Source organism: Zingiber officinale, chromosome 4B (assembly GCF_018446385.1).
Source record: "Zingiber officinale cultivar Zhangliang chromosome 4B, Zo_v1.1, whole genome shotgun sequence".
NCBI classification, from domain to species: Eukaryota; Viridiplantae; Streptophyta; class Magnoliopsida; order Zingiberales; family Zingiberaceae; genus Zingiber; species Zingiber officinale.
Genome location: NC_055993.1, coordinates 89,853,356 through 89,867,268, shown reverse-complemented (window position 1 = coordinate 89,867,268; position 13,913 = coordinate 89,853,356).

Here is a 13,913-nt window from a genome sequence, read left to right as displayed (position 1 = left end):
AACGTTGCTGATCCCTTAACCAAGGCATTGGCACAGAGAAAGCATGATGGTCACACTAGGTTATTGGGCCTTAGAGCGTACACTGATTGGCACTAGTGCTAGTGGGAGATTGTTAGTTAGAGCCCTAGAGCCAATCATATGATAATTGTTATATGGACTCGATGTATCATATTCCTATATATTTATAAAGGCATTTCATTATGGTTATTATACTTGTATTGGTGTCAAATAACTAAGTATAATATCGTCCTTGAGTAGAGGGTTCTTATCTATATCAATCGATTGGTTGAATCGATAGTGAGATGATATAGAGAGCACTACTCTTAATCATTCCTAGTTAAGTATTAACATTCAGGGACAATGTTAATGCGATGAAAGTAGCATGTAGGTCAACTCGATGACTTGATCTCACAGATCATGGATATAGAGATATAAAGTTGACACATAGGTATGCATTGGAGAATGTATACTGAATGACCCACCATGAGAAAGTATCATGGATCGTTATATGAGTGTCATATACTTTCTCATGTGGCTATTAGTATGACTATTAGTCATTGGACCTGAAGTCACCATGGTTCCCTACATAAGGAGTTGCATACTTTGGCTTCGTCAAACGTCACCCATAACTGGGTGGACCATAAAGGCGATTACTGGATATGTAACAAATTATGCGGATGGATGTGAGTGATGTAGATGGGATCTATCCCTCCTATATGACGGGAGTGATATCATTATTCTTGATAGAGTGAGACCACTAAGCGCATGACCATGCCCAAATGAGTCAATATAAGATATTGATCTCATTTGATTAGAGTGAGTTTACTTGGAGTTCAAGATTTAGATTGATTAGAGGATGACACGAACTATGCCTCACATTGATCAATCTAGATGTCAAGGATATAAGGACATTGTCACATATTGTGAGAGTCACAGTTAGTAGTCACAAAGGTGATGTTGGATCTCAACATTCTTGTAACTTGGGTAGTAATGATGTATTGCTAGATACCGCTCATTACTTATGCTTCTAAATGAGTTTAGGAGCATTGCCAACATTACAAGAACCTATAGGGTCACACACAAAGGGAAATTAGATGGAGATTAGGTTTATTTGATGAACCAAGAGGATTAGGTTCATGTGATGAACCAAGTTGGATTAAGAGTAATCCAAATTAAACTAATTGAGTTAGACTCAATTTGATTCATGTTTCCAATGAGTCTAATTAGATTATGATTCATTGAGTCAATTTAATTCAATGAATATAGATTCATTAAATTAAATTGGTTCGAATCAAATGGTTAGATTTGATCAACCATGGGAGATAAGAGGTCAAGTTTGACTTGACTTGAGAGGGAAGATGAAAGGTCAAGTTTGACTTGACCAATGCCACATCATTTGTGTGTTGGCATAAGGTGGGCCAATGATGATGTTCCACATCATCAAGGTTGGCTTATGTGTGTGCCACCTCATGAGGGAGACCAAGAGCCATGACTCTTGGTATCCCATGGAGGTTTATAACCTCTCCATGAAGTGGCCGACCACTTGATTGCAAGTGAATGCAATTGTGTGCTCATTCACTCCTTCTTCTTCCTCATCTCTTCCTCTCTACTCTCCCTCTTCCTCCATTGTCGTGAGCCACAAAGAGTGCTAGCACACTCTAGTGTCTTTTCTCCATCTCGTTGTTTGTGTGAAATACATATAGAGGAGTGTTCACTTGACACTCTCGAGATCCGGCAACCTTGGACGAGCGGGATAAGTGAAGGGTTTCACATCAAAGGTATAAAATCTCTACCATGTAGATCTAGAGTAGATCTAGAATAGAAACAAGTATATGAATTTATTTTAATCTTCGCACGGATCCGGTGCCAAGACTTCGGGGTTTCTGCAACGCAAAAAATGATTTTTGCGGCCCAAAAGTCCCAACAATTTCGACTTATACCCACTCATCCCGGGTCCACACCTCAATGAGGTGCTTAATTAAGATGTCAAAGTATAAGTCTCCATGACCAAGATGACTTGTATACCTCAAGTCGAAGGAAACTTGCACTCGAGCTGCAGTAAGAACTTCACAGACATATCTTTATATATAGATAATTATTTGAAGTCTTACAATGAGTCACTCCAATGAATTAGTTACCATAACTAGCATACACGTTTAATTCTCGATATCCCAATGTCTCCAGCTAGTGAGAAAATAGTTGCTTGGCAAACTAAGAAGTATAACCCGTACTAGTCTTACAGGATTGATGATATCCAAGTACATCAAGTCAATGACTAGGAAAATTTCAATACGTTCATAATTACACATGTAGAGATAATCACTAGTTGTGATCCAATTACAATTTCTCTCATGCTATGAATTGTATTATGAACATTTAGTAAATGAGTTTAAGACAATCATGTTAGATTTTGAGGGATGTCCTAAGACAATTGCCTTATGCTTTTTACTAAATATAGATTCACTATTTGAGTGTATATTATATATTTGATTGTCTTAAACTCATTTACTGAATGCCCGCAATACAATTCATAGCATGAGAGAAATTGTGATTGGATCACAACTAGTAATTATCTTTACATGTGCTCTTATGAACGTATTGAAATTTTCCTAGTTATCGAATTGATGCATTCGGACATCATCAATTCTATAGGATCGAAAAGAATTTAGATATCTCCACAATGACATGATATTGTCCACTTTGGGCCTAAGCCCTCATGGTTTTGCTCTTGGGCTCTACCCAAAAGACCTCATGCCAATGGAGACATCTTTTCTCTTATAAACCCATGATCTTTCCCATGTATTTTCAATGTGAGACTATGTTTGCAACCTTGCAACCCCAACAATCCCCCCTCCCCCCTCAAACAAAGGACCACAGACTTCCGACATCCGATCCTCGACCCACCACGTCTTCTTGCCCCTCAGTCCACCCGACCTACTAGGACTTCATTGCCTAGTCGCAACTAGGACTTCCTGCCTAGTGTCTGGTCCTCTTGCTCCGAACATAGGAGCCCCCATTTTCTTTGTTCGAGGTCAATATTGTGTTGGTGCAACCTTAGATCAAGGTTGACCTGGTTGACCCGACTCGAGTTGACCTGACTCGAGTTGTATTTTGATGTTTGACGAGAACATGATGGGAGATTGTTGGTGCAACCTTAGGTCAAGGTTGACCTGGTTGACCAGACTCGAGTTGACTTGACTCGAGTTGTATTTTGATGTTTGACGAGAACATGATGGGAGATTGTTGGTGCAACCTTAGGTCAAGGTTGACCTGGTTGACCAGACTTGAGTTGACTTGACTCGAGTTGTATTTTGATGTTTGACGAGAACAAGCTTGGGAGATTGTGGGTGCAACCCGTGGTCAAGGTTGACCTGGTTGACCCGAGGTGAGTTGACCTGACTCGGAAAAGTCCAAGCAGGGAGCTTGGCATGGGAAAAGTCCAAGCAGGGAGTTTGGCATGGTGAAAAGTCCAAGCAGGGAGCTTGGCACGGAAAAGTCCAAGTATGGAAGCTTGGCACATGGGAAGTCGGAGAGGGCTCGGTAGCTCGTTCTCCGGACTGTGATCAGAGAGGGCTCGGGAGCTCGTTCTCTGGACTGGATGGAAGTCGGAGAGGGCTCGGTAGCTCGTTCTCCGGATTGTGGTCAGAGAGGGCTCGGGAGCTCGTTCTCTGGACCGGATGGAAGTCGGAGAGGGCTCGGTAGCTCGTTCTCCGAACTGTGGTCAGAGAGGGCTCGGTAGCTCATTCTCTGGACCGGAGGTGAAAGTCCTGGTGAGTGAAGCCAGGCAGTTGGAAAGTCCTGGTGAGTGAAGCCAGGCAGTTGGAAAGTCCTGGTGAGTGAAGCCGGGCAGATTGGAAATCCTGGTGAGTGAAGCCAGGTGAAAACCCTAGTGAGTGAAGCTAGGTGAAAGTCCTAGTGAGTGAAGTCGGGCAAGGAAAAATCCAGATGGATCAAGGGTGATCGGACATCTGGTGTTGAGAAGGTCAAGTAGGTCAAGGGAGTGACCGGATACTTGACACGAAGAGAAAAGTCCAAGTGGGTCAAAGGGATTGACCGGACACTTGGTGGGGAGTCTTAGCAGGTCAAGGGAGTGACCAGATGCTAAGCATGATGTACCAACGGGTCAAGGTTGACCAGATGTTGGTGTGGGAGACTTGGGAAAAACCAAGCTCTGGATCGATCTGGGGACCGATCCAGTGATACGGCTGATCGGTCTGGTGGCCGATTAGTAATCAAACAGAATGCTTCTATGGATTATCTGATCGGTCTGAAGACCGATCAGGAAGCAAACAGAAGAGAAGACGGAGAAAGGCTGATCGGTACAAGGGACCGATCAGACTCCTCCTAGACCGATCAGGACATAGCCTGATCGGTCCAGGCTTAGCCTGATCGGTCACCAAGACCGATCAGGGACAGTGTGGACCGATCAGGTCGGAGCCTGATCGGTCCAGGACTAGCCGTTGTGAGTGACAACGGCTAGGTTATTTCGGGCTTCTGTGTTCTGTTCTTTTTGCTTGCAGGTTCGCAGGTTGGCTCAGGATATCAGTGGTCATAAGAAGAGATCGAGGGCTGCTGACTACTACTCTTCTTCTTCCTCCTCGAGCTGCTGTTCTTCTGAAAGCTGTGCTTGAGCTTTGCTGAGCTCCGAAGCTTCGGGGGAGCTTCTTTGACTGAGTTGCTTGTTGGCATTCGTCCGTGAAGTTGGTGCTTCATCCGGGACTTCAGTTGACGAGAAGGCAAGCGAGTATTTGTACATTCATTGTATATTTTGTTCTTGCTCTTCTTTGCATTTCCTTCTTACTGTTGTAAGTTTTTGTGGCGAGGTTTCTCCACCCATAAGGAGTTTACATTAGCCGGGTTTCCGGGGACTCATCCACCGACGGATTGATAGGCTTCGTCCACCTTACGGACACGCCGAGGAGTAGGAGTTTCATCTCCGAACCTCGTTACATCTTCGTGTTGAGGTTTGCTTCTCCTTTTTTCGTTTCTATTCATTTTATTTCCGCTGCGCTAACCTTAATCGTAGGAAGAAGCGAAGAATTTGGGGCGGCTATTCACACCCCCCTCTCTAGCCGCGATCATAGATCCTAACAAGTGGTATCAGAGCAAGGTCGCTCTTCGCCGGATTAACACCCGAGGGAGCACAAACTAGAGATGGATCAACTCGGAGAAGACATCACCATTCCACCCTTCTACGATCGCGAAGACTTTGCGTATTGGAAGGTAAGAATGAGGTATTTTCTTATGACTAACCTTGAAAATTGGAGTTGTATTTAATTAGGTTTCAAGCCTCCGATGGACAAGAAAGGAGAAACCCTAGAGAAGAAGGAGTGGACCAAGGAACAAGTCCACCAATCCCTAGTCAACGATGAGGTATTGAAATTTTTTGAATTTTCTTTACCTAATGATGTTTTGTGTAGGATAGGTGGATATAACAATGCCAAGGAGTTGTGGAACAACTTGGCTAAGTTCCATGAGGGGAACTCCACTTCAAGCCATGAAGAGGAGTCAAGTGAGCCAAGGAGTTCACTTCATGGAGGAATGGATTTAGAAGTTGAGGGCCACTCAACATCTAAAGAAGAAAAGGAGGAGAGTTCTTCTTCAAGTTCGGAGCAAGAAGAAGAAGCTTCTACCTCCGGAAGGGATGAAGGAGAGGGCGTTCACCCATCCTCAACTCTAGGTAACTCAAGCCATTTAATTTCTAGCAAATTACACATAATGTGCTTTGAGTGTAGGGAATTTGGACATTACAAGAGTAAATGTCCAAAGAGGGTTAGGAAGACTCCACCGACGCCAAAGATCAAGGAAGCTGGAGTCCCGATACGCAAGAGCAAGGAGCACGTGGTGTGCTTCCAATGCAAGCGAAGGGGACATTATCGGAGCCAATGTCTGAGGGGGAGGCAATCTCACAAGGACAAGAGACCGAGCACATCGATAGGGGGAGCTAAGGTAAACCCTAAGGTAATCTCTAAGGCACATTATTGCAATACTAGTAAAATGCATGCTAGTAGTTTGATTGCTATTGTTAATAATGGTAAGCATGATAACATTAGAAATCGATACACATGCTTAGGTGCCAAACATGTGAGCCTAGATAAGGATAACACTAGGAAAGCCAACCCTAGAATTAACCCATCTAAGGCTAAGGAAAACCTAGGTAGGAATCCCAAATCATCTAGACATATGCCTAGGAATACCTCAAAGAAAAATGATAAATTAAAGCTTGAGGTATTAGAGAAAGAAAATCAAGTCTTGAGGTCAAGACTTGACTCTCTAGAAAAGGCTCTTGAGGATTTGACTCTAGGGTCTAGGGGTCAAAAACCCAAGTCCAAGGACAAGAAAGGTTTGAGTCACAAACCTAAGTCCCAAGTGGTCAAGCCCACTTATCACAATGTTCCATTCGATTATGGAACAAAATCTAGGGCTAGGAAGACCATCACCAAGGTCACAAGGGGAGTCACCCCTAGAGTTGATCTTGATGAGTCCCAAATGACCAAGGCTTTAAAGCCTAGGAGGGTCATTAGGAGGGTTGCTAGGGAAGTCATCCCTAGTGAATACTTAGTGAACCCAATGAGCTCAAATAGGTATTGGGTTCCTAGGAGCGTGATTCCATCACGCTAGATGAGTTAGGGTGTGCCAACCTTACTTGAATAGATAGTTAACCTAATCATGGCAAAATGTGGCACTTTAGGATTTTTCAAGGTATAATCAAGCCTTGAAAATGAAATTAAGAATTATTCCTAAGGTGATTAGAATGTGCCAACCACATTTGAGGAATTTTCTAGAGTCAATCTAGTTGGCACATAGTGATCTAAAAGTCTTGAGGATATGATTTTAGGTCTATTACACTTAGGAATATAGAATTTATGGCAAAATGATCAAAATTATCAAAAATGGCAACTAAGGCTAGAATTAGGTATTTTCGATACCTTTATATGCTATTTGCCATGTATTGTTTGTCATATGCCATGTCATGACATCATATTTAATTTATGATCATTTGAAATGTCATGATAATGCTTAGGTTAGTTAAATGTCATGATTTATTTAAGTTTAATACTTTATGCCATGACATCATGACATTGGCACATGTTTTCATTTATGATATCATTTTATGCCATGCCATCATTTCTTGCATTTATAATCAATGAAATTGATTTAAGGACTAAAACACAATTTGATATGGAGATCAAATTGTTGTTTAGAAAAATGCATGAGAACTTTGAATAAGCTAACCTAAATCCATATCTCACATCAAAATTGACTTGGATGTGTTTTTGATACACCTTAGATGTGTGTGAGATATTAGGATGATGAGTTAGGATCAAGGTGCATAGTTCTTGTACCTAGATGAGCCTAATTCAAAATTGGGGATCATAGGGAAAGCTTATGTACAAGTCATGTACATTTAGCCCAAAGATTGTGGTCCTAAATTAAATGGTTTAAAAACATTTCAAAATTGATTTGAAAAACCTTGATGAAGCTTTTCTAGTGATAGCATTCATCATTAAACAAGTTGATACAAATATGACTTAACTTTGAGTTATTTCAAAGACTTTTGAACTTTGTATCAAGATTGAAAAATGGAAGTTATTTTCATAGAAAACTATTTTTCCTTGATAGTATATGTTATGAGGAATGTATCCTCAAAATTTCACAATTTTTGGAATTTTCTATAATTTTCTAGAGGTTTCTGAATTTCGGGAGAAAAAAAATTCAGAAATCAGAAATCAGAGTTGTGGACCGATCATAGGGGATTCTGATCGGTCCAGGGGTGCCTGGATCGGTCACCGTGACCGATCCAGGGAATCCCTGATCGGTCTGGTGACTGATCAGGGCGTTCCGAGTTGCTGAATTTCGACTGTTTGTCTGAAATTGCAACTATGGAAGTGGTGTTTTAGAGTTCTAAAGGTTTGAAACTCTCTAAGACATTGTTGGTGCAATGGTCAAGGGGGAGTTGACCTTTAGGGGGAGTTTTACCTATTAGTCAAGGGGGAGTTGACTTTTAGGGGGAGTTTTTACTCCTAAAGACTTGAGTGATATGAGATTATCACTAAGTTAATTGTTGGACCTTAGTATCAAGGGGGAAATTAAGAGTTTCAATGAAAGGTATGTGACTTTCATTAGGAAGAAACTCTTGACCTTGATTCACTCTTTTTGATGTGTGTCAAAAAGGGGGAGAGTGTAGGTTTGAGGAGAATAGAGAATGTTCAGGGAAGAACATTAGAAAACCTAAGTTAGGTTATCGGGTTAACCTAACTTGATTATGGGTTTGATTATGGGTTTTGTCAAACATCAAAAAGGGGGAGATTGTTGGTGCAACCTTAGATCAAGGTTGACCTGGTTGACCCGACTCGAGTTGACCTGACTCGAGTTATATTTTGATGTTTGACGAGAACATGATGGGAGATTGTTGGTGCAACCTTAGGTCAAGTTTGACCTGGTTGACCAGACTCGAGTTGACTTGACTCGAGTTGTATTTTGATGTTTGACGAGAACATGATGGGAGATTGTTGGTGCAACCTTAGGTCAAGGTTGACCAGACTCGAGTTGACCTGACTCGAGTTGTATTTTGATGTTTGATGAGAACAAGCTTGGGAGATTGTGGGTGCAACCCGTGGTCAAGGTTGACCTGGTTGACCCGAGGTGAGTTGACCTGACTCGGAAAAGTCCAAGCAGGGAGTTTGGCATGGGAAAAGTCCAAACAGGGAGTTTGGCATGGTGAAAAGTCCAAGCAGGGAGCTTGGCACGGAAAAGTCCAAGTATGGAAGCTTGGACATGGGAAGTCGGAGAGGGCTCGGTAGCTCGTTCTCCGGACTGTGATCAGAGAGGGCTCGGGAGCTCGTTCTCTGGACCGGATGGAAGTCGGAGAGGGCTCGGTAGCTCGTTCTCCGGACTGTGGTCAGAGAGGGCTCGGGAGCTCGTTCTCTGGACCGGATGGAAGTCGGAGAGGGCTCGGTAGCTCGTTCTCCGAACTGTGGTCAGAGAGGGCTCGGTAGCTCGTTCTCTGGACCGGAGGTGAAAGTCCTGGTGAGTGAAGCCAGGCAGTTGGAAAGTCCTGGTGAGTGAAGCCGGGTAGATTGGAAATCCTGGTGAGTGAAGCCAGGTGAAAACCCTAGTGAGTGAAGCTAGGTGAAAGTCCTAGTGAGTGAAGCCGGGCAAGGGAAAATCCAGATGGATCAAGGGTGATCGGACATCTGGTGTTGAGAAGGTCAAGTAGGTCAAGGGAGTGACCGGATACTTGACACGAAGAGAAAAGTCCAAGTGGGTCAAAGGGATTGACCGGACACTTGGTGGGGAGTCTTAGCAGGTCAAGGGAGTGACTGGATGCTAAGCATGATGTACCAACGGGTCAAGGTTGACCGGATGTTGGTGTGGGAGACTTGGGAAAAACCAAGCTCTGGATCGATCTGGGGACCGATCCAGTGATACGGCTGATCGGTCTGGTGACCGATCAGTAATCAAACAGAATGCTTCTGTGGATTATCTGATCGGTCTGAAGACCGATCAGGAAGCAAACAGAAGAGAAGAAGGAGAAAGGCTGATCGGTCCAAGGGACCGATCAGACTCCTCCTGGACCGATCATGACATAGCCTGATCGGTCCAGGCTTAGCCTGATCGGTCACCAAGACCGATCAGGGACAGTGTGGACCGATCAGGTCAGAGCCTGATCGGTCCAGGACTAGCCGTTGTGAGTGACAACGACTAGGTTATTTCGGGCTTCTGTGTTCTGTTCTTTTTGCTTGCAGGTTCGCAGGTTGGCTCAGGATATCAGAGGTCATAAGAAGAGATCGAGGGCTGCTGACTACTACTCTTCTTCTTCCTCCTCGAGCTGCTATTCTTCTGAAAGCTGTGCTTGAGCTTTGCTGAGCTCCGAAGCTTCGGGGGAGCTTCTTTGACTGAGTTGCTTGTTGGCATTCGTCCGTGAAGTTGGTGCTTCATCCGAGACTTCAGTCGACGAGAAGGCAAGCGAGTATTTGTACATTCATTGTATATTTTGTTCTTGCTCTTCTTTGCATTTCCTTCTTGCTGTTGTAAGTTTTTGTGGCGAGGTTTCTCCACCCATAAGGAGTTTACATTAGCCGGGTTTCCGGGGACTCATCCACCGACGGATTGATAGGCTTCGTCCACCTTACGGACACGCCGAGGAGTAGGAGTTTCATCTCCGAACCTCGTTACATCTTCGTGTTGAGGTTTGCTTCTCCTTTTTTCGTTTCTATTCGTTTTATTTCCGCTGCGCTAACCCTAATCGTAGGAAGAAGCGAAGAATTTGGGGCGGCTATTCACACCCCCCTCTCTAGCCGCGATCATAGATCCTAACATATTGTACTCACATGACTCAATTAAACCATAGCTCTTGTGCACAATCGACGGTTAAACCTTCTGGCAGTCCGGGCTCTGATACCACTTGTAGGATCGAAAAGAATTTAGATATCTCCATAATGACATAATATTATCCACTTTGGGCCTAACCCCTCATGGTTTTGCTCTTGGGCTCTACCCAAAAGCCTCATGCCAATGGATATATCTTTTATCTTATAAATCCATGATTTTCCCATGTGTTTTCAATGTGGTAATATGCTTACAACCTTGCAACCCCAACAAATTCTGTAAGACTAGTATGAGTTATACTCCTTGGTTCACTAAGCAGCTGTTTTCTCACTCGCTGGAAACATTAGGATGTCGAGAATTAAATGTGGATGCTAGTTATATGTATATGTCTGTGAAACTCTTACTGTAGCTCGAGTGCAAGTTTCTTTCGACTTGATGTATACAAGTCATCTTGGTCATGGAGACTTATACTTTGACATCTTAAGCAAGCACCTCATTGAGGTGTAGACCCGGGTTGATTGAGTATAAATCGAAATGCCCAAAGATGTTTGGATAGCCCACAGAGGATTCACCACTCCTTGCGAGGAGACGTATACCCTATGACCACTCGTTAGGATTATTACTCAAAGTCTTTGGCCAAAGCATCACATGTTAAGATTATGAGACTTTTATACACATGTACGAATAATTTGAATTCGTAGAACGAGAAAATATTACTTGAGCTAGATATGACGTAGTCAGTCTAGTGGGGACAAACATATAGACCATGTCCTTAACCAAGTGGGTATAAGATGAGTGAAAAGAATAAGGTATAACTCACTGCAGCTGCTGAAGGGTTTAGAATTAGTTCTAAGATCAACTATGATTTTTCAATTAATTGGGGATTATGATATACTATTAGGTATCATTCATGATCGTTTTATAATTAAGTAGTTAATTATGGATGGTTAAGATAAACCGGGAACCTATTGGGTCACACACACAAACGAGTCTCTAAAAGACATAAAGCAAGTTAAAGAATAAGATTCTTAGATCAAGAGATAAATATTTGGTTGGACCATACATAAGGCAAATATGGAAATATTTGTCATGATGGAAGCATGGATGAGCTACATCTCTTATGGTAGAGTTGAACCGTATTTGGTTTAATCATGAAGTAGTCATGAACTAATTTGGTTTAGTTGTGAACCAAACCAAGGGGTTAATGAGCTAATTTTTGGTTAAGGAATAATGGGTTGGATTTGAGCTTTCTAATACAACTCATTAAAGAAGATTATATATAGATGTAATTAGGAGAGAATTAGATACAAGTTTTATTATTTGGTTGGTTGGCTTTTGGAAACTCAATCCTCCCCTCCCTCTCCTCTCTCTCCCGTCGCCAACATGAGGGCGCTCCCTCTTGTTGTTGTCACCACAAGGGAGAAAAACTCTCCCTTATGTGCTTCTCTTCTTCTTCCTCTTGATCCCTCTTTTTCGTTCGTGGCTAGTAACTTCCAAAGGAGAGGTTTATACTCAAAGAGTTGTCTTGAGGAGCTCAGCGTGGATACGAATAGAGGCAAGACTACGGTTGATGCCCTTCTCATTATAGGTCATCCGTGAGGTATACCTAGCGTAATTTTTTTTCATAAAATTTTAATTACGCACTCATGTTTGGCGTATTATATCTGTATATACATGCGGTGTGTGATGTAATAATTAGGAATTATTATTATTTTATTTTCCACTGTGCATGTTTACGAAACATGTTCTAGCACGTATCCGCATCGGGCATATCCCAACAAATCAAATATATAATATGCACTCAAATAGTGAATCTATATTTAGTAAAATCGTAAGGCGATTGCCTTAGGACATTCCTCAAAATCTAACATTTAGTCCCACTAGGACTTTCATTTGCCTAATCTCCAGTTAGGACTTCTCGTTTGCCTTACTTTCAGTTAGAACTTTGTCAGTCAAGTCTCTGGTCAACCTTGGCTTATTTGACTTCTCACACATATTGTCCAAATATCGAAACTCAAGCTTGAACTAACTTGAGCTTAGTCAACTTGGTCAACCTTGACCCAAGGAAGATTGCACTAACAATCTCCCTCATTTTGATATTTGACAATATGTTTAAGTTAGGCTGACCCATTAGCCCAACTTCCATTTTCATCCCATTCCAAATCATGAATGAGAGTTTCTAACTTAAACCCCACATTTTTTGACATATCAAAAACTCTCCCTGAGAGTCAAATTTGTTCAAAGGCACTAAATGAAAGTTTCATATCTTTCATTGTATCTTATGCTCAATCTTGAGCATTCATCACAATGAAGGTTCCTAATATTCCATTGTCTCCTCACCCTTGTCATAAAAAATCATGCCATTTAAGAAGACCTTCCCTCAAAGCATGCTCCAACTTCTATCATTGCACCAACAATGCTTTTGAGTTCCTAAATCTTTAGGAAGACTCAAAACGAAATTATGAGGTTAAAAATTTAATATTGAATCTAAATCTCCCCTTAATTCCATATCTTTCACCATAAACCTCCTCCTTTTCATTTTTTTACCCTAATATATTTATACAAGTATTTTAGAGGATTAGGGATTGTTAGGTTAACTCAATGTGGGTTAATGGAATGAAATTGGACTATTTCAGTCGAAAATAGGCATGTTAATCGATTGGCTTCAGATACCAATTGATTCTGGTATGCCTTAATCGATTGGAGTTCGATTCCAATCGATTACATCCTCACCAATCGATCACCTGATTGATCCCATAAGCTTCTATGCTCATAGAAATTCATCACTAATTAATTAACTGATCAATTAAGCCTTGTCCTAATCGATTAAATCGATTTCTTGATCGATTGAAGTTTTTAATTTTCTGAATTTAATTTTAGATTCAATTTTAGAAACTCACAAATAATTCTATGATTATTGAAAAAGATTATAAAATTTTACGTAGGTATTACTTATGTCATATACTATCAAGGAAAAATAGTTTTCTATGAAAATATATCCTATTTTCAAATATTGACACAAAATTAGAAACCATTAAAAACTTTAATGTTTCACTCTAACTTAGTGTCCACTTAGTCAGTAGTGACTCTATCAAAAGATGGACTTCATCAAGGTTTTTTAAAATGATTTTGAAATGATTTTCAAAATAAATTTTCAACCATGATCTTTGGGCTAAATGCACATGACTTGTACATTAGCTTTCTCTATGATTGGACTTCACATAATCATTTGTTTTGATGATACTAAAACTTAAAAGGATGCATTAAATCAACATCTTAAATTTCTGTTCATCTTCCTAATATTTCACTTGTATCTAATGTGTCTCAATGCATATACAAGTCAACTTTATAGTTTTTGTGAGATGTAAATTATGTTTTCCCTAAACTAAGGGATCATACATTTTTAACTAAGCATTTAAACTTTAATCATCCTACCTAGGATGTCAATTAATGTCATTGTCTTTAATTACAAGGACTTTTAAAACAATGCATGTAAATGATTATGACATGCATCAAATGGGTATTTTTTAAAAAGAGAAATTATTATAGTTCAATAATGTATGTATGACATGACATATAGT